The following is a 26,952-nucleotide window of genomic DNA, read 5'->3' as shown; positions in this document are numbered from 1 at the left end:
CAACCCACCAGAGAGACGTAACAGACGGATATTGAGATATAGTGTACAATAGAAAAAGGGGAGCCATTGATCCCACAGAGTGCAAACTTTACACTTGCTGCTAAGTTCTCTAAAGGGGGCAATCAAATTTTATATGCTCGTAACTATTTCACCCCCTCTAAATGTTAACAACTGCGCACTCACGCTATATGGCCCGTCCCCTTTGTTGATCCACCACAGTGATGAGCCCCATCTTCATGGATTTGCAATATAATAACAATCTGAGCCGGTGCCATGTAATGAGCTGCGAGTGTTTCACCTTGACAACCTTGTGTCTTAAAGTAAATTCATAGGGCCAATATACTGCCCTCACAAGTCAGTCAAGTCCTGCGGGTGCTCTAAAAGCATATGGGAGAAGATCTATCTGTCAAAGTCTTTGAACAAGGGGCAGTATTGAGACGCCCAGGGGCGCACTGATATATCATCTACCCTGCTCGGTTGCAACTTTGCATCTGGGGAAGCCCGAGAATTTGCTCAAAGAAGAAGTATTAGGAACGTGCAACTACTGCTGTTCATCTAAACTTTTGATGCGACCCTAAAACATCCAGAAGAACAATGTTAAGTCGATGCGCGTGTAATGAAAATTCCATAAAATGTCTAGTAATTCCAATAAATCAAACTATGTTTTTCCTTTTTCTAAAAAAAAAAAGAAAAGGAAAAAAAACACCCAGTGTGCCATATGAATTCCACCGTTTTGGGAAGCTAATTGGCTACGACACCCATTCCCGACTCGCTCACGTTGTGCGTTTTCTGGTTTATAGACCCGTGTGACACTCGAGGGGGATTTTTTAAAAAAAATAAAAAAATTACATTGAGCTTTGAGAAGAGGAAACACAAATACTTATTGAGAGCGTCGCGAAGGAGAACAAGTCAAAAAATCAGACAACCACGAGCTCCATCAGAGCCCTGACAGCCTATCCTTCTGTGACAGCAGTCGGCACCAGTTGTACCCACTCACCTATGCCTCTAAGCACAAACAAAGCTTTGATTTCCTCAAATTCCCCAAAATGTAGACCCCCCCCCCCCCCACCTCCTACTCCCTCCTCCCCCTCCACCATGCATTCCACCAGCACGACAACACACTCCACCTTGCCGCCTCTCATCTTCCCTAACACAATCTGAGAAAGGCGCGGAGCCATCTGTACCTCCGGGGAAGCTTCTTCTTCTTCAAAGAGCAACACGATCGGCAATATGGCATCTGAAAGACACTCGCCATGACTGCGGAGAGTAAATCAGCCACACAGCGGAAGACTGACACGCGTAAAAAAGGCATGTCAACAGCCACAGCAAGACTGTAGGCCCCCCCCAAAAACTTTATTCACATCCTGTCCTGTTGGGTTAGTGTTCACATTAATGAATAAAGGAATGAAATTTAAACCTCCCAGTCATTTGCTTGGTTATAATTTAACACAACTGAGGCATTACCACAACTGCCCACTAGAGCAGCGTTACAAAGTAATATTAAAATACAGCAATAATGTGGTATCTGACATATACCTACGATTAATTGGGTTTTCGGTTATACTGAAGATATTGCAAATTTTTTAACAAAATCTTAAAGCATTAGCTTTAATCATTTTCTGTGTGGATATAAGTCAACTCCAAATTCAATTTACAGAAAATCAGTGCTGTAGGTCACTTCGTATTGTGTATATAATGTATATCATATTTATTATTTTCTTAAGTGTGGAATGATAGGACTGCTACATTTAGTTTAATATTGGTGGTAGCAATGATAAACTGCACGTAAAAGTCAGTGCTTACAATGAAAAATATATCAATCTAAATTCACCCCGTTGGCACTGCTTAGTACCTTTAGGTGGCTAGAGTTGATTATAATATTAATGTGATGAACTTGACAAATTGACTGCTAATGTAGTTACAACGCACAGAGCTAAGAGGTGACGGGAAGAGATGTAAGGGCCGCAAACACTCAAAATGATCCACTCTTGAAATCCTGTTTTAACTGCCGACAGTCAAGTCGTTCTGCTCGCTTACTAAATAAATGTTGACAGATCTGATCAAATCCAGAAATGAGAAGCCCTGTCGCATCATTTCTCCTGGCCTTTATTGTCGCGATGGTGGCCCTCCGGCTCAAAACCCCATGTTTGGTGATCTTCAAGGCTCATTAATAAGATTTTTTTTTTTTTGCAAATGATATACTGTTCTACATTTGTATTTGGTAGAAGCCATTCCGTTTCAAAATGAAGCCATCAAAACAACAACAACAACATTTTACTAGGAACACCAGATAGCAGCATTGCGGTCCATAATGCAGCCAATAATGCAGTTCAATAAACTTTGTGGCAAGCTTCGGGGATCATGCGCTCAATTACAGCCGGAGCGCTGTGCGGCACCGACAGCGAAGTGTCTCTGATGCAGCAGAAATATTCATGTCAGTGGTGCCCTACAGAATCCAATAGGCCCTGGCTGCCTTTGAGGAGAGACAGATGAATAATCAGAAAGGGGGTGGAGGATGGGGGTCGGGGGATCCAACACGAGAGGAGCTTTGGTGAGAAAAAAAAAAATATGAAAAAATGAAAAAGCGAAGCAGCCTTTGCTCTGCTGGGTCTTTGAAGTCCTTCCTCCAGCAGACACGGGTGTACAGACACACACACAAAGGCACACAGGCTCTCCCTCTTTCTCTCTCCCTCTGTTTTTGCTCTGCCTCTCTCTTTCTTCCCCCTCTTTCATCTCCTCCATATCCCTTCATCTTTGCCCCTCAGTTTGCTCCAGGGAGCCCCCGTCCCCCCCCCGTCCCCCAGTACTTACCACTCGTTTGCTGTCCAGGCTTTGATATGTGTTCGGCGAAAAAGATCAACAGCACACACTTTGGATCCATTTTTTTTCCCAGCTACCACGGCTTTAATAACAGCAACAAAGCCGGGGCTTTTTCGACTGCACTGACTCACATCTATTTGTTATTCATAGCCACTATCATTTCCCCAAAGCGCTGAAACATATGCACGCGGAGCTGACTTCATGATTCCTCCAAAGCATGAAAAGGGGCCATACACTGGATGGGTCTCTCAAAAGTAGCGAGCGCCGTCCGGAAAACACAACTTCTGCAAAGTAAAAAGTTGAACGTGAACTGCGCGTTCCGAGCCTCCCAACAGTGAATACACATCTTGGGGGGGGGACTTAAAATAAAGTCAATAATATGTGTGACTAACCCTAACCCAATTGTTTGCGCAGGTAGCTCGCTAACTCCAGGGGTGCCGTTTCTTTTTTTGAACCTATCTAAATGTTCTTGTGCATGGTTTGAAACGGCTTATACTTTTCATGCAAGATGACCTAGTTGCAGTACTGGCCAAGGAGGATTTCTGGCTACTGCCGTTTTTTGCCCCCCCCCCCGTGGTCTGGTTTTGCTTACTTTCCATAATTAATTTGGCATATTTTGACCCGTTTTCCTTGTCAATTTAGTTTGTTCAGTTGTTTGATTTTGGGATTATTAACTGGTATTTAGATGTCTGTGGGGTTCTTTTTAGTCCAGTGCAGGTGGGCTGTCCCCCACCTGTTGGCTCACAGATGGGGGATCACTGGGTGGAGGGTTTCACCACTATAGATCATTGCAATGCTAAATTTGCCGCGCCTCTTATGGTAGTTTGTGTGAATCCTTATTATGGCAGCGTGAGTTAATTGCTGTGAATTTAAAATCTAAGCTGTGTGTCCTGTATTACAGTGTGCTTTGACTAACTCTTATCCTTCCCTGGTGGTGGCGACTCCCCTTCCTCTCACTCGCTCCCTCCTGTGGCCTTTCTCGACATATTGTGCGGCGACAACTTTTAGCGGTTTTCAACATTTTTGTAATAAAGTAATCGAATTTGAACCCGACCTGAATTTTATCCCAAGTTATTAATTTGAACCTCCATTTGTTATTTAAATAAAGCCAATCATTTTGAAACTGGAAACTCACGTCTCTGCTCCTTTCCTTTTTATAATAAGAACTTGTGTATTAAAGTGGATATTCTCTGGGTGAAATTCCCAGAGTGGCGTTGTCACATTTTGCTGTCAGGGGCGTACAGTTGCCCCTGTCACATATGGTTTACACAATGGATCAGAAAAGATCTGGCCAAATTGGGTTTTAAACATAGATAAGCATTCAGCAAAGGCCTGAATTTGAACCAGAGGAACAATCACATGTACATGCACACGGCGTACCGCGGTTTCGGTAATGCTCTCTGGCCATGCAGACAAATGCAGCCTGGTTCTGTCTCAGTAAAGGTTCTGCGAGCCTCCAGGCCAGCCATCACACCAGGCATGAATCATGGAAATGTCAAGTACAAAGTCTGCCACAGAACAACACCGGAGAGCCGCTGCACTGCGAGGCGGGCACCACGGCACACTCACAGAGCACAATGCGAGACCAGTATAGGTACTGGCAGAACCACAACAATATTTTTACTTCATTTTCAGTGGCCAATACAATCAGCTCGATTATATGGTAGGTCGAGTCATAGTACTGACCACGGACACCACATACAGCCAATCACATCTCTATACTAATGTCTCCATCCTTTAGCCAAATGTTTGTCTACCTCTTTTCCAGTGTGTATAATACATATTTATTAATAGGTGTGTGACAACTAAATTAACGTTACAAGACTTTGTAGACATGTAACAGTGCTCGCTGGCTGGAATCAAACCAGGAATGTTGTGGTTTATGTGGGATCTTCCTGGTATTGGTGGTGTTAAAATCAGTTGGCAAGCACCGCACTTCTGTTATTTGTTGTGATTCATATCGCATTTAATGGGACATCCCATTAAATTCTATTGCACACCGCTTATTCGGTTTTAACCGATCATGTTTTTAAGGGGAAAAAAATTGCTACCTGGACATTGTTCATTGCTAATGTGTATAAGGAATGTGCTTTCGACTGAATTGCTAAAGGCTACCTTTGTTGTAGGAGGTGGTCAGGGTGGAATGTGTGAAGTTGACATCTGTAACCTTAACCAAGTGCTGTGACTTTCTTAACACATAAACATTTAAAAAAAAAAAAGAAGATTAATCTTCTTTTAGTCATCTTGAGGACTTTTTGCGATTATAAATGTCATCTCATTATGTTGATAGAAAAAGAAATTTACCCGGTATTATTCTTTTCAAAATATATTTGCTGTGGCAAATTATTTTTCATATGAATTTCATTTTCAGCAGTCATGGCTAGAGGCTCCATCAATAAGTCTTGCAAATACTGTATCTGACAGAAAATAATATCAACTCAAACTTCAAGCTTCTTGTGACCTTTAAACAGAATCTTAAGCCTCACTTATACTACTCTGTGGAAATGGGAAGCTGCGGACACCCTGGACGTGCAGGTTTTCTTATTAGGCTAGTGTTATAGTTTGCATCTGCAAGTCTGCCAGCGTCCTCGAGGGTCATACATTTCATGAACTGTACACATGAGGCTCTGTCCGGATGTCCATACACACTCCATTGCATTTGTTGTCTCCATGTGGCCAGTACACTACAACTGTGCATGTGTCTTCCAAGTAGACGAGAAAAACGTTTTTAAAAAAACAATAACTACCAGACTTATGATGTGTTCACTCAACGAACGCGAAGCGAGTTCTCATGTGGCGTCAGCCGCGCGTGTTTGGCCACAGGGTCATTTAGGGCAATTTGTGCTTATTCCCGAATAAACACAACCCGCGAATATTCGCCTGTTCTTCCTTCCACTTTCTCCCACAAACAAAACACACACACACACACACACACACACACACACGTAAACATGAACTGTTGAATGTAAAAGTGCAGACAGGAAGACACCCACGCAACTTCGTCCGACTTCCTCGCTCACTTACCTCGCCAAGCCCTCTTTTTTTCTTCGCCCGGTCACCATACCAATAGCAACTCGTGTCATAAAAGCTCGGGGTGCCCACATACAGACACAATAATTTTATCTTCCATTTCTGGTACAACGTCAGGACGTCCGACAAACAGTGACATAGGGAGGATCTCAATGCTAATTGGCTTTCGCGATGACCTGTCACGTGAATAGTAAAGCATACGTGAACGTGAGTGTTGGAATACAGCAAATGACTCTTTATAACACTATAGCTTCATGAAACAGCCACATGGACGTTCAGTTGGGTATTGCTTTGTCACATATACTGATCCCAAGGTCGAGAAATCTCTTCGGTATTCCAATCTAGGCGGAAAAATATGTAATTGAGTGCCCGAAAAGTGATGCCAAAAAGGTGCAGAAAATGACTATTGTTAACATGCTGTTTCATATTCTTAATCAAGCTGCTTAAAGTCTATAACTACCTTTTCTCTGGTGGTTCTATTACAAATTTGAAGGGGACCTCAACTTTAACTAGGTCAACGACAGCAAGTACGTCATTTGACCGATGAAGTACATTCAATTTCATAGACAATTTTGAGAAATCTTCGTTTTTATGATCTGGCATATGACTGAGCTCTTACCTAACAAAAATAGCATACTGCCATAATGCCATATGATATGAAATATTTTTCTCAATAACAATTTCAGCTATATCATCTTCCAGCAACAGGCCGGTAATCTAATCTACTGCAGCCCACTACACTGCCCTTTCTATCTAAAGGCAGAATTAATGATGTGTACAATAAATAAAGGTCAGAGGACGAGATTACTGTAAGACAACTGAGATGTGCCGTTCACCTGATAGAAACCTGTTGATGAGAGCTGCAGTAATTAAACCAGAGGTGATACAACGGGCCGTTGCTCTCGGTGATGACATACCACACTAACCTTTATACTATGGCACCCTGAGGAAATGCCGCAGATGATTAGGAAGGTGTTAGTGGGTCACTATTTTTACACTTTTCTCTCCCTGTGTTTTATTATCTCTTTCTCCTTCTTTCAGGAAACAATTAATAATGGCCAGCCAAGGTGGCATACTGGTCTTTCGGTTCCCTTGCTTTGAAATATTCTGAATTAAATAGGTGAAATACTCTTTAATTCTAAGTGCATAATGGCACAGTGTAAATGCGAGCAGACACCATGAGAGCCAAACTTCTTTATGGTGACAATAAATATATGTACCATCAAAATTTGATCCGCGACAGATTGCCAGCAACTGCTGCAGGTACACTTTGCCATATACCGATGCTCCTCCGACAGATGGATCAAATATGTGCGGTGCACAGCAAATATGAAACTCTTAATAATTCAGCAACTTCTTGTGTGACATTGACTGCAGTTTAGCTCACTCTCAAACTGGGCACAGATGGAAAGGCAGACGCGTCTCTTGCAGCAAACGCTACACTAACAGGAGAAGTCCCCAAAGAGAGCAGGGAAGAAGTGAAATAGGAAAAGACGGGCAGACTGCTGCACGGGCCCCCTGAGACCCGGGGAGACCGCTCCTCAGCTGCGCCTCTTCAGCTGCTAACAGCTTGTGCTGCTGTGCCACATGCTGCTGGCGACACTTCCTCCTGTTCACCAGTTTAATTTGTGCTGAAATTATAGTACAGCCAAAAAAACTAGCAGGTTCAAAATGTGTGACTGGACACACAACAACAAAATCAAGTTAACCCTGCCAGGCTCCAACAACGAAAAGTGACGACATGTAAGCATCACATATAGGTTCAAAATAATAATCATTGTGTTTTGAATGAGCTGTTATGATGCAAATACTTTATAAATAATACTCCGAAGGGTTCTTTATTGCAACATTTAATTTTATTATTGCTCCATAGTAAACATAGATAGCAATAAGTAATATCAACACAGGTAAGATTATGCCAAATACCAGGGATCTGGTGATCTAGATTGAATTCATCATTATTGTTATTGGTAGACTTGATCTTTTTTTCCTGCTATGAACTGTCAACTGTCAGCTTCACAGAATGATACACAACAACACTGTGAAATATGATATTTTCTCAAGCTACTGAATGTATTGAGAAAGTTACAACTAAAAAAGCGTTTTAATCTTAAAATATTTCTATAACGGTTTCTGGAGTAGACGTGTTTATATATCATAGCGTGATGTCTGTTAGCCAACATTCAAAATAAATACCTCAATGAATCGCAGGCCATCCTTAACATTATTGGCAACACATGGGTTTTGACTTGTCAAGAAGTGTTTAGGTGCGTTCACACCAGACCCGATGCACAAATTTGCGGTGTGTGATTGTGCGAGTAAGAAAGTTTGGTCGCTAAAACATTTGTGCTCATTCATGTCAATCGCGCAAAAAAAACCCGTTCCCCCTTCCACATTCTCCGACAAAGCTCCTCTGAGCAAACACAGACACACACGTAAACATGAACTGTTGAATGAAAAAAGGCAGACAGTCGGGGTGCCAAGTCAGTGACTTGAAATTCGCGTCTACTGACGTCTTTGCATTGACTGTATGTAATCTACACGCGCGAATCATTCGCGCCGCGTCCAGCGTGAACGCACCATGAGAATGTGGTACCCACACTTCATTTTAAACTGGATTAGTTACCACCCTTGACAGCAAATAACATTAAATCTACAGTAATTCAATTGGACTTTCACCCCTAGGGGCCCAGTAAAAGCATACTAACCATATTTCCTTGACTTGTACTACCAAGAGAGGGCTTAGTCCTTTTTAGAATTGCTAGGTCGACCGTTGTCATGGAAGAATTTACTAGTATCAGATTGACCGATGCTAATGACTATTACCAGAAAGTGGCGATTTATAGCATTTACATGCTATTGAGATTAATTCATAAAGAACGTATTGTAGCATGGTACATTGTTATATTGCACTGAAGAAGTCTAAAATATGTATTTCCCATGCCTGATTAAAAGCCAACATGTACAGTGGGTTCCATAAACTGGCCTTCATTGCTAAGTGTTTTACAGTACCTGTTACAACATCTTTAAGATTGTCAAAATATAACAGTATACTCTTTTTAATGATGGTCACAATTTTTTCATCCATCCCGTGCACGGACAGGGAATCATCTGACTGTATGGTAATGGATATACTACAACGCCACAGCCTCGGGAAAACACATGACATGCTATGTGTGGGCAGATTTTTCAAAAGATGGCTTTCAGAGCCGTATCTGCCTCTCAGACACTTGCCCCCTAATTATAACACAAACAAAAGCACCAGTTGTACAGAATGTCAGGACTTAGTCACCGAGGACGAGAGTGGCCTCTGCTTTCTGTTAAGAGGAGGAATGAAATGAATGAAAGAAATCCAATAAATGGCCTTCACACAGAAAAGTTAACTCATCTGACTAATCAGATTATAAATATTTGATTTCTGAGGTGGGAAGTGGCTCTGCTGACATGGAGCTCTCCACATTGTCCAGAGTAATTGGGAACAGTTTGCAGAATAGACACGTAGCGCCGCAGACAAAGTTTTCTTCTCCCCATGGAGGCAGAGACATCACAAAGCCTGAGCAAAAGCACCCAAACTATCTTCTTGGTGCAGTGAGAAAATATGTTTTTTTCTTCAACTCCGCTGAGCCTTTTAATTATGTCAAGGCGTTCACTTCATGTGTGATGTGGCAGTTTGGTAATGAAGAAGATTCAGAAAGTTAAATTATATTACGGGGCAACTAAAAATAATAAAAATAGTGACTGCCGGTGTTATCTGCACACCGAATGAATAGTTACCAAGAGCTGAGCTATGGTTGTAGGCAGGGGTCTAGCAGCACCTAATTCTGGGCCCTATACATAAGCAGTCTCTGTTGAAATACATAGTTCAGTCTCTAAAGCAATATGTTCAGCCAACACTAATTACTTATAAAACAATAGCTACAAAAAAATTGGTAAATTGTGGGTTAAATTGGATTCACCTGGGATTTTGTTGTCTTTAAATAAAATAATTAATTAAATGCCCCAGTGTGTAATTTTTGTACTCTTCTGGCGGCATCTGGTGGTAAAGTTGCAAACCGCAACCAACTGAGCAACCGACAGGGGACACTTTATGGTGGCGCACCGCTGATTCCATTTCCGGCAGCGCTGAAAATTCATGAAAAAACATTGGTTCTTTGTTGCATTATATATACATATATATATATATATATGAACACAGTCATGGACAATATATTCAATTTCTGTGAATGAGTTCTGAATGACTTCTAAATATTACACACTGTAGCTTCAAAGTTATAAAAATTGAGGCTTTTTGAAAGAACTTGATATTCCAAGCCACACACTACAATGAATGTCTACCAACATGTACAGTATTAGCTTTAGCTCATCAAATAAAACAATTAGGCAGAATCTCTATTTATCTCTTATTTTATTCCAGAACAAACAAGGACCCATTGAGGATATTGTTCTTCGTAGGTGGAGTGATACTGTGGACAAACAAGCTGCCGTCGTTTTGGCAGATCTGCAGGTCATCCGAGGCTTTCTTCAGAGAGTGGAGCCTTGAAGTAATCACGCCTGTTACTGACACACTCCTGCATTATCTGTTAGGGAGAGAAACAGCTTAGGGTCTGAGGTTGTTGGGGTTTGTTTTTTTTTGCCAGAAATGTGTGTGCTGATTGTCTTTTTGCATCTTTGCAGCGATTAGTAAATCCTCTGTTTTCTTCTTTTTTTGGGAGGGGGGGTCCCAGTTGCAGACATTTCGCGGAACCAATAAACGAAGACAGCCATTGCTCTCAACCAGTTCATCTAGAGAGCTAGCACTGAAGCAGATGCGGGCAATTCTGCATAATATTCATGACATCGTGCAGTGTGTTCGATGACTGCGTGTGCACATTGACAAGGATTCAGACTGTGTGACTGTAGGGGGGAGGGCTGGACTGCTCAGCGCCTTTTGGCAACAGGAGAAACTTCCACACAACTTGGCACAGCTCCCTCAAGACCTCTGAAAACCCCTGGCAGTGCATGAGTCACACACACACACACACACACACACACACACACACACACACACACTTCATAAGGATAACTTCCACTTCAGCTGGTTAGGTAGACTGCCTGGTCTCACTCTTTCTCTCTCACGCTCTTTTTTTTTATTTTTTTCCCCCCTCCCCATTTCACTCTTTCTTTTTCTCACTGCCTATCTCACGGACATCCCCGGGGGCACCGGTAGTTGTTAGTGTCTCGTAGTGGAGGTGGCGGCGGGGGCTGCGGAGCGCCATGGTCTCATTACCTCCACACACTCACCCTGCAGCCCACAGTGGGGGCCTGAGAGGAAGTGGTGGCGTAAGGAGCCTGATTCGTTTTGATGGCGCGCGCATAACGAGGCTCCCCAGTGTTGCCCCCCCCCCCGTCCCCTGAGCGGTGCCCCGGGGAGCCCGGCGCGTGTGTGCGACGCCGCGGCTGCATGGACGCCTTTCTGCCGCGGCGTCCCCAGCAAACCTCGCAAAGGTCAGGGAGTAATGTCTGCTGAATTTCTGTGTCCTCAGGGCTTTTCTCATTAGCAAGCCGGAGTGGGTGGATCACCAGCATCAATCAAGAAACACTCTAAGGATCTCCCAGAAGGATAGAGAGAACAAATCCATGCCGCACTGTCTCTGTAACAAAGCAGACACAATACAGTTGGGACTCTTGTGCAACTAAACCTCAGGAAGTTGCAACTAACCCCCTCTATCCCCCACTCACACACACACACACACACACACACACACACTTCCTCCCAGCCTGATACCCGACCTCATGCATCGCACCGTCACACATATCCCACATTTAATCTCTGCGGCTCGACCTCCAGCCTGACAGTCGAGCTTGATAAGGTATCTGGTTTTCCATTATTGTGTCTGCGATGACGGCCGAGTGTATGTACACATGTGCGGCTAACACCGAGCTGTGTCTGCCTCGCTGCTGCTTCTGACTGGTGGGGCCTAATATCACCTGATTGCCAGCGCTCAGAGAGGCTTTGCTCCCGGTCGGCCACCCTCTCCGCTGCCTCCTCTCCCTGCTCCGTTGTCTGGTTCTCCGGAATAATCTAATAGGCACATCACGCCCGAGATGCTTCGGCCCCGATATTTCCATCTCTGAGGCAGCGTGGACGCGGCCGGGAGTGAACGTGTTGAAGTATTCAGTCATGACAGTGTAAAACCAGGGGAAATTCAGTTTTTCTCTTTTTCCTTTTGTCACAAAATTGCGATAGCAGTATTTGAAAAACAGATCAATCACAATTTCTAAAGTGAATATAGTAATCTGTTCATACCATTAATAGTGTCTTACTTTTACTACTACTTGAACTACTACTACTAAGAATAATAATAATAATAATAATGAAATAAAATAGGCTAATAAATGATATGTGATGATTAAAGGGTTAGTTCACTCAAATTACAAAAAACATTTGTGTTAGTTGTGCAATTATATTTACCCAGGTTCAGGTATTTGTACCTCAATCCCGATATGAAGTGAATGCAATTTAATTTGTGACACAGTAAGATGTATTTCCAGAAAACATATTCACCATTGCTCTGAGTAATCCGCGGGCTTTTTCTTCAGCAGGCTGTGGTTTGCCGAGTGTAAAGGACATTGTTACTCCTGTACAATTGTCTTACATTGTTATAGTGCAGATAGACCAAAACTATCTGTACTATATCTATACCACTAGAAGTTTTGTAACTTGGCTGAAGCGACCCTTTCAAATTACACAACTTACACATATTTCATTGGGCAGTTTATTGGGTACACCGAGCAGAAACTAATACAACAGCTCCGAACGTGCAGTTTGTGGTGCTACTGAACTGTGTTGCATTATACAGAGAGGTGTGTACCTTCATTGATTTGACTTGGGTGGATAAAGGAGTTCAACAGCACCACAAACTGGAGCCTCCAAAGTTTCAACAGAAACTGAACATTATAGCCTCGGTAAAGGATTTATTGTGGAGTTGTTGTATTAGACACTATTACGGTTAACTAGTTAGACCTAATAATGTCCCGGCCGAGTGTTCTTTGTACATCGCGCAACCTAGTATAAGGTTCCAAAAAGCCACAAAATATTTAATACAAGTTCTTCAAAGGATGAGTCTGGCGATATTCTATATTCATTCATCCTGATGTCAACAAATGCCACCAATGGACAAAACCAGTTTTCAGTGATTGTACCAACAAGTACTTGGTACTTTTATTACATTCTCTCTGGAGCTCTTTATTTGTTCAGAGAAAAAAAACAAAACGCCGATGCACCTTGTAGCATGCTCCTCTATTATAATAACACCAGTCCCATATACACCATCCTGCTCTCAAATAGAAGAGGCGCTTGATCCACCTGTTTGCCGGCGCTGTTCCGCGCGAGGAGCCAGAGGCAACATGGAACAGACAAGCGCGTTAACTGCTACTGCTTGAAAAACAAAACGTGAGACTGTGAACGAGGATGTCTGCACTCTTTCATCGGAGCAAATCAACCCGGCCGTTCATCGCTGCTGCCGCCTAATGAAGTGCGGAAGCAGCAGAGGGGGAACATAATGAAATTCCGGACGCCATATTTCTCGCCCGCGAGTTTACGGGAACAGCAGAGTGGAAATCCCCAGGAGGGGCGCGGGGGGGGGGGGGGGTGGGGGGTGAGTGCGGCCTGTCTGATTCCACCGCCTCTCACCTTTACTTCCTCTCACCTGGTAAACCCATAATGCGTGTGTGTCTCCAATATACCGACATCAGCAGAACCGTGATTGGCTCCTTTGTGCCTGTCCCATCAGATGGGGGGGGGTTTAAAAAGAGAGGTCTCCCTTAGCCGTCAAGGCATCCTCTCAGTCCTGCTGCTGCTCCTCAGCCAGAAGAATGAGACGCAGCAGACGGTCCGGGATGAGGCCCACTCAGGACTCTCTCGCTGATCACTATCTGACACACACGGGCAGGGGGAAAAGCAATCAGCACGGCAACCTATTCCTACTTTTTTCTCCTGCCCCGGTATTTTATCACAGCAGTTTTTTTTATGTCCGCAACTGATACAGAGATTATACCCAAGGAGTGGAGGGCATGTGGGGGGGGGGCGAGATTAGCAAAAAATGTACTGCGCAGATCAAATCACATTCTAACCTACACATTATGCACCCCGTGAATAACAAACCTTGCAATGCATTGTTTATTCCTCGGCGTCCAATTTCAAGACTGCAGCTCTTTGGAAAGTAAAATTGAAATTAAAATGAGTTTTTTGTTGTTGTTGTTGTTGTTGTTGTTGCAAAGAATATCCTTGATATGTCATTTGTTTGCATGTTGCGTCAAACTTGTTAGAGGAAGTTGGGTTTTTTCTCTCCGGTCTGCGGTCATAGTGCCCCCTACATTAGTGTTGTACTTGTTGTATGGATAATCGGTTCTGACTAAAACTGTGCAATGTCGCTGCGGGTGTCATATCAAAAACGGCCCAACGAGACCTGTCTGTGACTCCAGGGCTTTGGATGTATTTCACGCTGAACTTCAAATCTTAACCTGAGGTTAATATTGTGGGAGCGTGTCTGTGTTCCCTCACCCTCACCCTAACATCGGGCCTAATTTCGATGCGGGGGAAATTTAATAAAAAATGAGGGAGCATAGGGCTGAGGGAACGTAGGGATGACCCCAATATGGTCAACATACAGTGCATACAGCCTAAATATCAGTACGTTCTGTAACCAAAGTCATGTGTGCCTGTTGCCCAAAATGGGGGGGGGGGGGAAACTACCCCTTAAATCAGCGTTCGTAACCCGCGCAGTGCAACCTGGTCTCACGGATTTTCGGGCCCAGTGTCACGAAAGTTACTCTATTGAATCGTGTCCCTGAGCACGATCATTCAACCTTTTTTTTCGTGTACTTCAAATGGGGGGGGGGGGCAGCACTTGAAACCTTATTGGTCGGATCGACGCACGCGCACGCGTTTTTACTTTTTTTACTTTATGTGTGTGTGGGTGGTGGGGGGGGGGGGGGGGGGGGGGGGGGGTGATTCAGTTCTTGTCTGAAAGGAGCCCCAGAACTTAAAGTCTAACTGAAGTCTGACTCACTTCAATCGATGTGCGCTCTTTCACTCGAGCCGACATTACTCCTCTGTATTTGCCTGACCCGCCTGTACAGTATGAGTTCAACCAAGCGGGTCTGTGTTTCCAGGCATCTTGTGCAGCATTCTCGAAACGACTTGCAATGTGGCGCTGGTCTGTTTTCTCTTACTCCAAAGCAGGAGATGGGGATCAGAGGGTGAAAAGTCAGAGGGAGGACAGCTTGACAGATAGAGCCGGGGTGGTGGAGGGGTCAGCGCTGGGAGGGCCATTTCCTCGCTGATTTTTATCTGTCTATTAACACAATACACCACCTGGCAGCTATAAACACACATGAATGAGAGCACGGCACATCCGCGGTATGTTGCGCACAAATATGTACTTTCGGAAGAACAAAAACTTGAAGAACAGTTGAACAGTGCACCACAAAGAAAGAGCCACAAACCCCCATGCTTGCAAAACGGAAAATCTTCCATGACGTTGCGCCGCGTGGCTCCGTTTTGAGGAAATGCCGTCGCGCATTAATCAAAATAACTCTGATGGCAAACTTTGAGGGTAACTCTTTGTCCCGACCAACCATGTCCTTGATTGCATTTTCCTTTCCATTCTTTCGTTTAATCAGAGGGAGTCTTTTCAATAGAGAATTCAATTACTGCGTACACCTGAACACACAATGCTTTGGACCTCATTCAACACGGGTCATTGTTAGTTTAAGCATCAGCGTGTCTACTAGGAAATATTGATTCAAACTTCTTCGCCGTCTTTTTGTCCAGGCACCAGTTTGTATTCTGTTCTCTAGGATGTACAGTTTTCCAGTCAGAAATGAACTGGTGTTTTATTTCATTCGGGGGGGGGGTATTTCCCTGCAGACACCCGGCGCCCCTTTGCAGTTTATTGCGTGGATTATCATCCTGAAAAAGTAATTAGCATGAAACGATCCCTTAAATTCATCCTCATTGGGCGAGGGGCGAGCAATCAGGGCCGAGCGACCCAACCTTCCTATGTGGCCTGATTGAATGCTGCGATAAGAACCGAAGCACTGAGAGCTGCGTAATGCTACACGGCTAATATTCTTGACAAAAGGTAACTGCGTTTTAGCAGCAGAGACTGTAAAAGAATCGCAATGGCAAGAAGAAAAAATACTTAAAGGAATGAATGCCCTTTGCAGGAGTGGTGGCATATTTTGCTAAAGGTCAGCGCAGAGGAGTGGAGTCGGAGAATAAACAGCAGTGCTCCATCCAGCCCTGGAAACACGCGGTGTTCTCTGGCCAGCACCAATTTCAGATTCAGCAGTCGAGCCGGAGCCAAGCGGAGTATATTCATCATGTCCAGGTCTAAAGTGAACTGCGTCTACAAAGGACTTCTGCAGAGATCACTTCATAAATCTACTAAACTGCACTTAATGAAGGTCTACGATCCCGGCCGCGGAGATTTACATACAAGTTATGACATTACAGGAGGCTTCAAGTCAGCGCCGTTATCTACTTTCATTTGGTTTTAGCTGGTGCAGAGGGGGCACTTCTTTTCATCCAAGTCCATCAATTTCGCCCTAAAGGACAGACACACATTTTCTGCAGGCCCGCACCGCGGAAACATTTCACCACTAGATTTACTTTTTCCCGGGTCCAGCCTGCATCATGACATTAAATGAATAATATGTGATGCTTGTGTTTATAAAAGAGCACATTCCATGCTGCCTGCTTTAAAGATTTAATGTGTTTTCTTATTAATGTAAGAACTGTTGGACCGCCTGAAAAAAATACTGCAGTCTAATTCACAAAGGTACGTACAGAAGGAGTATTAGGGCCAAGCATGAGGAGAAACGGATGAGCGGGAAGATTCTTTTTTATTTATTTAAAAATGTCGAGGGAATTAAGTCAAAATGTTGAGAATGAAGTGGAAATGTCGAGATTAAGGTCAAAATAGCCACGTCGAATTTATTCTGGAAATGCATCATAAAAAAGATCTTACTCCACTCATTTTTCTCCTTATGCCTGGCCCTAATACTCTTCTGTACATAGGAGTTCAGGATCAACTCAAGAAAATGGTTGAAAAAACTAAATGTGAATACGTCTGCGAGGGATCCAGTCCCAGACCCCCGCAGGTCACGCCGCTGGCGCGAGTTCGAATCTGTAATTTATTTTCTTTTTTTGTGCGCTCCAGTCATGACATTACTCCCAGATCGAGTATGTTGTCCTCTCAAACCGTGTGGCAAATCCCTAACCACTCTCACCGTGGTGAAGATGAATCGGTCAGGGTTGTGAGCAGTTTGCAACAGAAGTTGAACAGTGTAACATTTGTGACATTTAGACTTTTTTTTAGCTCCTTCTACATTTTTTCGTATATACCACATTGGCACGTTGAATGCTGTTCGAAAATAGTGCAAATAGACAAAGGGGCCTTCCATCACATCACATGATCTTCATTAGCAGGTCAAGAATGAATACTGGAGCTCATAATCTGCTTCTTTTTTTTCTTTTTTTTTATTCTTTAATGGTGACAGTCCTGTGGTGTCTTCACACAGACAGCAGCCCGGGAGATTTAAGTCATATATTTAGAATAAAATCTCCAGTGTAGGTTACAGCCGCGGTGAAAATGAATACATATGGTGTATGCTTTATGAATATAAAACAGGTGCAGATACTGAATGGGAAGTCCTCATTCTGTGTCAAAACAAAAACATAAATACTGTTTTTTGGATATATTTTTTTTTTATTGGTAAGCTTATCCCACAGTAACACAGAGGATTACAGTGTCATGTCTACAATAGAGCCTCCCTCTGTGTTTTCAATCCTAGGATGGTGGTGCTCTGCAGAGCATACAGACTTCACTGTGTGTGTGTGTGTGTGTGTGTGTGTGTGTGTACACCGTCTACCTGCCTCCACCACTGAACCCACTGCGGATGGGAGGGATGGGGGGGGGGGGGTCTCCGTGATCTCCCATCAAGCGCTCAGGAGAGCGCAGCCACGCAAGATTGATGACACCCTCCGGAAGAAACAAAAGATCTGCCGCCCGCGAGAACTGGCTTATGAGGCCTGATAGACTCGTCTCTTAATAAACATCACTGATATGTCAGCCACGGCATGTTTCACCCACAGCTGCATCGCGGCGGGCGCGGTGAGCACACTACACCTCGCCTGTCACTGCACTCTCACAGTGGTTACGCACACCCAGAGAGCAGACAGGGGCCAAGACACCAAACCATTAATATCAAGGTGGAGGATTTATCCCCTGGAATTACACGGGGGGGTTGTCATTACCCTGATCCATCATCATTGGCAATATGCATGTATACACTTCTTGTTTCGTAGGATGGACCACACACAAAAACTGTTCACTCGTACATTCTCGGCGTCTCTGTGGTCAGGAGAGACGGGCTGCACTTTGACAGGCGGAAAAAATACAGCACGTCACATGCTGTTTGCTGCTGAAATTGCCTATTTGCATATACACCATTTGCCCCCGTGACCTACTTTATGGCTTTCCAATAACCCCCTTGTGACTAAACGACGCCTAGTCGATACTATAGAATCTGTAATCTCGTAATCCTGTGACGTTTGCATTCCGATAAATGTAAGCCTGAATAATTGCCGCCGCTGTCGCCCGTGAACCCTGAACGCTGCATGTGGAGCCTCGAGAGCGGCCGTTATTTCCACAGGGAAGGGCCTGAGACTGAATGACACCTATACATACACGAGCAGCTCTCCCCCCTCTGAGCTCTGCCATATTTATACACTCCGCTGTTTACAATATTCTGTATTTCCACCGTGAAAAATGTTGTATCTGTCACAATTCTATCTCCCAGACCTTCCCCCGGTGCTGTATAATGCCTTGTTAAAGTCAGCCGTGTGTGAAATGGCATTTTAAAATAAATGAAACTGAGCAGGAAAGTGAGGAGAGGGGGAATATTGCGATGTCAAGCTGACAGACAGGCAGTGGAAATGTAACAAGAGCTATCATCTTAAAGAAAACCGGATTAAATAAGAACCAAGGAGCGTCGGTGCATCCCCGGCCCTGATATTGACATGTCGCTGGCTGGGGCCATTTCTCATTGTCACATCAAGACAAAGCATTATGGGAGATCAATCTCCCCACCTTGCATCAGATAGGCACATCCCGTTTTAAAGTGCCGGGTGTTGGTTTTATTATTCCTGGTAATCCACTGAATGTTTTGGACACTGCGACGAGAGCGTCACTGTCACACTCTGGCATCCCGAACCGGGGGAGGCTTCAGTTCGACCTGGAAGGATGTGCATCATCTCTCGTCACCGCACAGCATCACTGCACAGTGGGAATGGCGATCGATAAAACACACTTTGCATCTATTTCGCCATCACCCTGTCCACGCAATCAAAGGCAAAAAAAACAAGCAAGAGCATATTTATCTTCACTTTTAACTACAAATATGCAAAAAGAAGGGTTGCTTTTTCTAAAAAAAATCTTTGGCTGCATCTTTCTGTTTGGCTCCGAGATTGGACTTGAACTTTGTAGCCAGCAGCCAATTGCACATCAAGCCTTTAACCTCAGGAGCATGTATATCTGTAGGGGTTGTTCATTTTAAAAGTCAAGCATTAACCTGGTGGTGTAATGTGGAATGAGAGAGGTACAGTAAGGCAGGTCTCTATTAAAAACAACAACAACAAGCGCAGGCGTCGATGCTCTACATACAAAGTCCTCAGATCATTGTCTCCAGTCAAAGTAGGAAAAACCACAAAGTGAACAATTAGTTTTACTAAAGTAAAGTACACAAATATTTCTGCTTTATTTTTAAAGTAATTTTACTCCACCAGTATTTGACTTCTTTAGTTATGACTTCATTTTGTAATTACTTTATTAATGAGAGCTGATAGAATCTGATGTACTCCATTGAAGGTCAACCATAACCAACCACAATAGTAAAATGCTACTGATACAGTAACTCCAGTAATATAAAAGATTACAATTTTTTTTCCCAAATTTACTTTTTTTGTAACGTAGTTTTTCTTTATTGTTGTATTGCTACTTGGAGATAAAGATACCACAGCAACATTTATCTTTGAAAATTAGTGGAGTATGAATATAAAGTGCAGGCAAATTACAATATTAACATATCAAATTGAAAAACTCAAGTAAAGAATTTTTTTTGTTGTAATGAGTAAAATACACTGAGTTAATCATTGATGGTGATACAAAGAGGGACGACGCCTCTCGTGCACTCCCCTGTATCTGTTAAAGAAAAAATCGGGTTGATTTTTGATTTTATTTAAACCATATGTGAGATTTTCTGGCAGGTTTATTTCTTTTTTCAATGCTGAGCAGAACGACCAAAAGTCTGTTTTGTCATAATCTGGATCTCAATGAAATGATTCCCCCCCCCCCCCCCCCCCCCCCATTATGTCCCACGTGCGCTCAACTGAATAATTACAAATCATAAGCACTAGCTTTTTATGTTCGCCAAAAAAACGTAAGGCTCCGGGGCTCCTCCGGCCGAGCTCGTCTTCCCTCCCACCACCACCTACCCCCCCGCCGAGTTCAGACCTCGTGGCTTTACCTTCACAGCCCCGCAGGGATTTGGGCATGGAGCTCAGGCCTCGCCTGTTGATTGCTCTTTGACCGATCATTTCCTTGAAGTGCTCCAGAATGTCACATACAAAAAGCATTCTTCATCCTGCGCCCCAGAGCCCCGACGTCCACCCTGATCAAAGAGACGTGAGTGTATTTGGCACTCTCCCACTCTCCCACGGAAACATAAGTCCCGAGTGTTTAGACTCCGATGTCTTCTGTTATGCTTGGCTCCCTCGGAGCAAGGCGCGCGAGCTTTCTCCAAACGCCCACTTTTCTTGTGGAGAGAATTTCAAACGCAGAAAATGTCCTTTTTCCAAAGTATATATCTTTTAGAACATGAACACAGTGCAACAAGGCAACGACATGGACAACAACATAGGCAAGAACAACGAGGCAACAACATGGGCTAACACAGTTCCATAAAATGGTAACAAACAACTAACCAATGAGCAGAGACTGAGCTCAGTGTACAACAATCAACTGCAAAACAAGAAAAGAAAGAGGGGAACTTGATGTGCCCTTTTCCCGAGGAGAGAACCAGACCCAGAGCTTGCGCTTGTGAGGATTAAGATGTTTGATGACCAGGACCCCCTGACCGAGGTGGTTTCTGACCACAAATAAACATCAGCCTCGGCGGGTCCCTGTGCTCTGGCCTCTGCACGGTCAGCAACAGGAGCGCATCAATCACAGCTGGAGTGGGGGCTCCCCAAGGCGGGTGCACGGAGAGAAAACCTCGGCCAGCTGCTGCTTCAACCCTTCACTCACTCACACACACACACACACACACACACACACACACACACACACACGCTCGACCACAGAGTTCTTAATCTCCCTCCACAATTTCACTCCGACAGACACTCCGTAGCCCGGCAGGGACGCAGAAGCCTCAGAGGCTGAACAGAGACCAACAAGAAACATTCAAATAGGGATTTCTATGTCATCATCCAAATATTTATTTTCAAACATTACTCCCAATATGTCAATTATTTAAGTAATTCTGTGTGTTTGTGTGTGTCAAAATATCCCCATACAGTAGACAGGTTAGAGGCAGTGGAATGGGAAGTGAATAGATCCTTTGAATAAGGAGCAGTACTGAGATTTCAAAAGGACTCCAGCACAAGTCAAAGTCTTGCAATACAGAAGTATTATCAGTGAAATATAAAGTGAATCATATAAATGAATTAGAATTATTGTCATTAAGTAAGCAGCATTTAACATTTGCAGCAGGTCAAGCTGGACCTCGTGCAGCTTGTGATAACAGTGCATGAAACCTTCCTCGATAAAACTTGCATCATATTTAATGAGATGGAAATATGGTTTAAATGAAGATGTTGTTGTTGTTGTTGTAGCAGCAGTGTTGTGGTAACGTGAAGACGTATTGTAGTTTGTTAAATAACCTAATTGTCAAATAATTGTCATGAAAGTGGAATGAGAGTAGTACTATATTTAGGTAGAGGTATAAAGCAGAATAACATTCAAACACTTGAGAACTATACAAGTACCACACATTTGCACTTAATAGCAGGACTTACTAAATATAATAAATCACTTTCTCTGTTAAGAGGGCAGTTGCAGTATATCGGAAGGCAAAAATTAAAACCACGGCAACAATGAAGAGAAGTGCATCATCAAAAAAAAATACTGATGGTAGTGTAATTTTCAGGTCTTCCTTTGTTCCCAGCCCCGTCTCCTACACCTGTGTCGAAATCTGTGTGGTGTTTTGGATTTCTGCTGCTCTCGCTAACAATCCTGAATAATCGCACTGACACGTTCACTGCAACTACGAAGGTGGAAAAACATTATGCAGCGATAACAATCCACTGCTCATGTGGCGGATTCACTCCTCCTTGCCTCAAGAAGCGCTGTGAAATAATGCACTGTGCATGTGTGTGTGTGTGTGTGTGTGTGTGTGTGTAATGTGTTGCCTTTCAAACGACGCACATTTCCATAAAAGGGGGGAGTTTGACAATAAACGTGTAATAAAGTTGGATCTCGTGCTGCATCAATCAGTTTATCTGGTGTCAAAGTGTCTCTTGCCCATGAAGTTTGTTTACATTAGGGCTGCAACCGTTAATCGATTAATCGATTAGTGATCGATTACTCAATTAATCGCCAACTATTTTGATAAACCGATTAATCGGTTACCAAAATCCAAAATTCTCTGATTTCAGCTTCTTAAATGTGAATATGTTCTGGTTTCTTTGCTCCTCTGTGACAGTTAACTAAACCTCTTTGGTGTGTGGACGAAAAATACCACATCATCTTGGGGTTTTGGGAAACACAATCGTCATTTTACATTTCATGGACCAAACAACTTATCGATTAGTCGCGAAAATAATTGGCAGATTAATCGATTATGAAAATAATCGTTAGTTGCAGCCCTAGTTCACATTGTGCTGGACATCTGAAGCAGTCTTCACTCTGCAGCAGCAGCAGTTGTACATTTGAGGCGGATTCTCGATGTTAAGGAGCAGTTTATTGCTATTCTATATTGTATTTTTGCATCTTATAATCAGAAGCAGTTACTGGTTGGGCTATTTTCCAACTCATCACATCATATATATGTTTTTTTAAATTATTTTGGTGATGGAACAGAGTTTAATTGATATCATTTAACACATGATTTCATTCTACTCTTTTGGTTTGAAGTAACAGATCCTTAATTCAAGTTAACCCCTCCTCATTGTGCTTCCCCCTCCCTCCCTGGTTAATATTGCCCCCTGCTGGAAAACAAGCAGCGCTGCTGTCTTACAAACGAGGCGAAAGTGCAAAAATTAAATCTTTTCACTATCAATTAATCAGATAATCGCTTGTTCTAACAGTTCTCAAAAAAAAATGTGGGGGATAAAATGCTTTTTTAAAAAAATCATATAAAACAGGGGAAAAAAGCAAGAAGTTCATCGCTTGAGGAAATGGAACGTGGGGAGTTGGGGACATTTTGGCTTCAAAATTGACGTCAAAAGTGACCAATTGTTTTCGGCTCTGGTTGACAGTGCATCACTGTGTCGTCCACTATATTAAAGTGAAGGTTGTGGGTGAAGATTCATGTCAGGAGAGACAAGGCAAAAAATGAACTTAGAGACTGACCAAACCCATGGATTCATCAACGGGACGGAACTATACTTTGTCTGACATACTTTGTAATAAATCTTTCTACAACACCAGTGTTGCACGTGACATGCACCTTTAAAGGAAACCCGCTAGTGACTGTTCTGTCACATTCACCAATTCACCCACAAGCATGTTTCATTACCGAAATTATAACTTCAATAGATCAAATGGAAAATATTGAAACAATTTTTGAAAAGCACGTACAGACTTGGGTAATTGGGGACGCTTTGCTAGAGCTAATACATTTGGATCTTTATCAGCTATTTTTTTTTTTTTACTTGAAAAGCAGGCTATGTATTAACTTTCAAACAAATGCAATCGACAAATCAAAGTACAATATTTTCCTCCAACTGTACGGGAGCAGAATTATAAAGTATAGCATAAAATGGAAATCCTAAAAGATTAGAGGGCTAGTTTTGCAGATTTGTACTTGAATAAATGTACCTAGTTACATTCCAGCACTATAACACGTCATATTTTTCTATAATCATTCCCTTTTGTTGTCGGCTGATTCCTCCTGTAAAGGAAGGAAAGGAAAGACATTTCTGGCAATTGGTAAATTTTTGAGACGACCTGAACACGACATCTCCCGCATGAGCCAGTCTGATCCAGCCGACAAGGTCGCATGATTCTATTGTCTTTTGTTCAAATATACAGAGAAAAAGCAATCCTGTCTTCATCTAGCTCCTCTTTTTTAGCAACCAGAACCACTCTAAAAATTCCTTTTTTTATGAATTTTCTCAGCACAATGTTTGAGCCTGTTTTGGTCTGTGTGGTGATAAATGCACTGAGGAAATGAAAAAAACAGTAATGTTGCCGGCAAATGAATGTCTTCAGTGTGCACAAACAGCAAAGCACACATCATCTAAACGCTGAATATTCATTTCCGAGGACGCAGCGTGAGCACATTAAAACAGCTGACCTCAACCGCCGGATGGATTGACACCTGTCAAAAGTGAAAAAAGCTGCCGGACAGAGCAAGGATTCACCCGACGACGCGTAAAGCACCACGGCAACCTGAAACTGGACACAAGTACATTCGTAGTACATAACTTTTAACTTTGCATTGTCTTTATAAATGTCAGTTGAAGTTTGAAATAGACAAGTATCCTGTGATAAAAATTCCATGTTGAACAAAGGCTGAGAATCCTGACCTAGATGTGTGTTAGTGCATGATTTGTGTTATAATTGAAAGCTGGTGAGGGATGCATTAATTAGTCAAGGGTTTTTTCCTCCTCTGCCATTTGCAGTCATTATGAACATTGCCTACACAAAGCACTCCATGTAATTGATATTGTGAACAAAGATCATAAAATCTACCTAAATCAAATAGAAAATAGTTAATTGGTCGACTTATTACATTCCAGAGTCCATTAGGAAGAATTATATTATATTCCTTTTTTTCGGGGACGTAATTGAATTTCTAATGGAACATTTAGTTTTTGAAATGACCTTTTTCAATTAAAGCCTTTTAATTGAAAGTATATCTTTTTCAATCACTGTACGTCATTTAATTAAACCATATCAGAGATATATAGGACATTGTGTCTTTTAAATTGTATTCATTTTTTGACATTTGACACTTTGTAATAGTTGTGCCTTTGGCAGAAAATAATATTCACATCAAACTTACCATTACATCATTAAGGCGTACTGAAATAAGTATTCACTAGTACTTGCTTGTCTTAAAATGGAGATATAAGGCCTACCCAATATAATGTCAGTGATCACATAAATGAAAGGAAAGACATCAATCCGCAATTGATGTAAAATGCAAGGGGGAAAAAAGAAAACAAAATTTCCAATAAAAATGATTTGTGAAAACTGAGGCCAGATTTGTCTAGTTTGAGATGCGCAGGATAGAAAAGTCCCCGTCTCCCGGAGTAATATAGCGATTGGCTGGAACCACCAAGATGCAAGAATACAGTAGAAGTGATGTGATCAGATTTCCTAGGGATTGTCTTACGCCTATTAGTAGTATTTGAATAGCCTGGAGGCAAGCAATCCACTTACATATATAGACCGGAGTAAGTACTGCAAAAAGGATTGAATTTCAGTTGTTGTTGTGTGATTGTCGAATGTTTGTTCGGAGTCATATATGGCAGACTAATTCGATGAGATTGTTGACATCTAGAGATTTACAGAGCAACTGTAAAGGAAGTCGGACAAATATACGTCAAGGGCGTAAACATGAAATTTCTGTCTTCAAAACTATAAGACAAAATAACATGTTAATATCATGGGCACAATTATGCAGAAGGGGCTCCCGATGCCTCGTTACTAAAACATAAACAGATATTGTCCTGGGGTGGAAACAACTGATGCTGCCATTCTTCATAGGAGGACAGACTCTTAATGTGTGCCCCAGTGGAGGTAATGGTAAACAGAAAAGAAAAGATGATCTAAAATTGATCCTTATGGGACACCACAGGTGAGGGAGGGGCAGGCACGGAGGCGGCTTCGTACCCAGAGTTGTCAGAAAGCAGTAAATCACTGCTCTTGTCTATTGTAGTGCAGTAACAGGGTTATGGAAAAGTCTGAACAGCAAACATTATTGAAGCTCATGAACATCATTTATTCACCAGAAATGTTATTTTCTAAAACATTTAAGATCTCTTTCATCACCTCATGTGACTTTTCAATTTTAAGCGATAGGCAGAGGTCATTCATTATCATTCTATTTTTAAGGACGATTTTAATAGGACAAACAAGAAGGAAAACAAAGCAAACCTCAAAAAAAGAGGCCATGTTGCCCAATGCTGCTGCTGCCCTGACAGGCTCTCGTGTCTTTAGTCTCACCTTTCGGCACTGCGCTGCGACGTCTGCTGTCTTTCCTGCAGCAGCTGCCCTCGCCATTCCCCCTTTCCCTCCTCCCTTTTCATCCCCAACCCCCCTCAAAATCACCTTTTCCTTTCGAATCAAGTTCAACATCTGGAGGAGGAAGAAGTCCCCGAAACTGCTTTTGTTCTGTGTCAGAACAGATTTCGCCCGAGCTGAGGTGCGGCTGCAATGATTTGTCCTAAATAAGGTGCAGTGCGGCGGCGGTGACCGACAAAGGAGGACTTTTTACAGCCTCTGTCTCAATTTTCAGAATTTGTCCGTTACAATTTCGCCGCATGCCAAAAAACTGGAGCACATCCAGATCTTAAGTGTTTCGATTTTTTTTTTTTTGAATAAGTCACACTCATCCTACAAAAAGCATCTTTGTCATCTCATTAAAACATTTTCATCCACCCTCCCCCTGACAAATACAGTAGAATGAAAAGCCGAAAAGATTTGACAGCGTCCAAATTTTTAATGATTTAAGCGTAGGTGCTGCGATCCACTGGCCGCATTCAGACTCGGTTCAGTGAAAGGAATGCAACAGTATGACCCACACTGGATTATGTCAACTTAAACTCAA

General features: G+C 42.8%; 1 protein-coding gene across 3 annotated transcripts in view; it reads right to left on the bottom strand.

Moving 5' to 3' along the window:
- Positions 1–10,238: 10,238 nt before the first annotated feature.
- Positions 10,239–26,952, bottom strand: part of sec16b (SEC16 homolog B, endoplasmic reticulum export factor) — a 58,417-nt gene continuing 41,703 nt past the window's right edge. For all 3 annotated transcript variants that reach the window (XR_007031982.1, XR_007031983.1, XR_007031981.1), the window contains one exon: positions 10,239–10,427. The gene's annotated coding sequence lies outside the window, so the exon portion shown is untranslated. The remainder of the gene's footprint in view (positions 10,428–26,952) is intronic.

This window comes from Scophthalmus maximus, chromosome 13, assembly GCF_022379125.1.
Source record: "Scophthalmus maximus strain ysfricsl-2021 chromosome 13, ASM2237912v1, whole genome shotgun sequence".
NCBI lineage: Eukaryota > Metazoa > Chordata > Actinopteri > Pleuronectiformes > Scophthalmidae > Scophthalmus > Scophthalmus maximus.
This window is presented reverse-complemented; position numbering and strand designations above follow the sequence as displayed.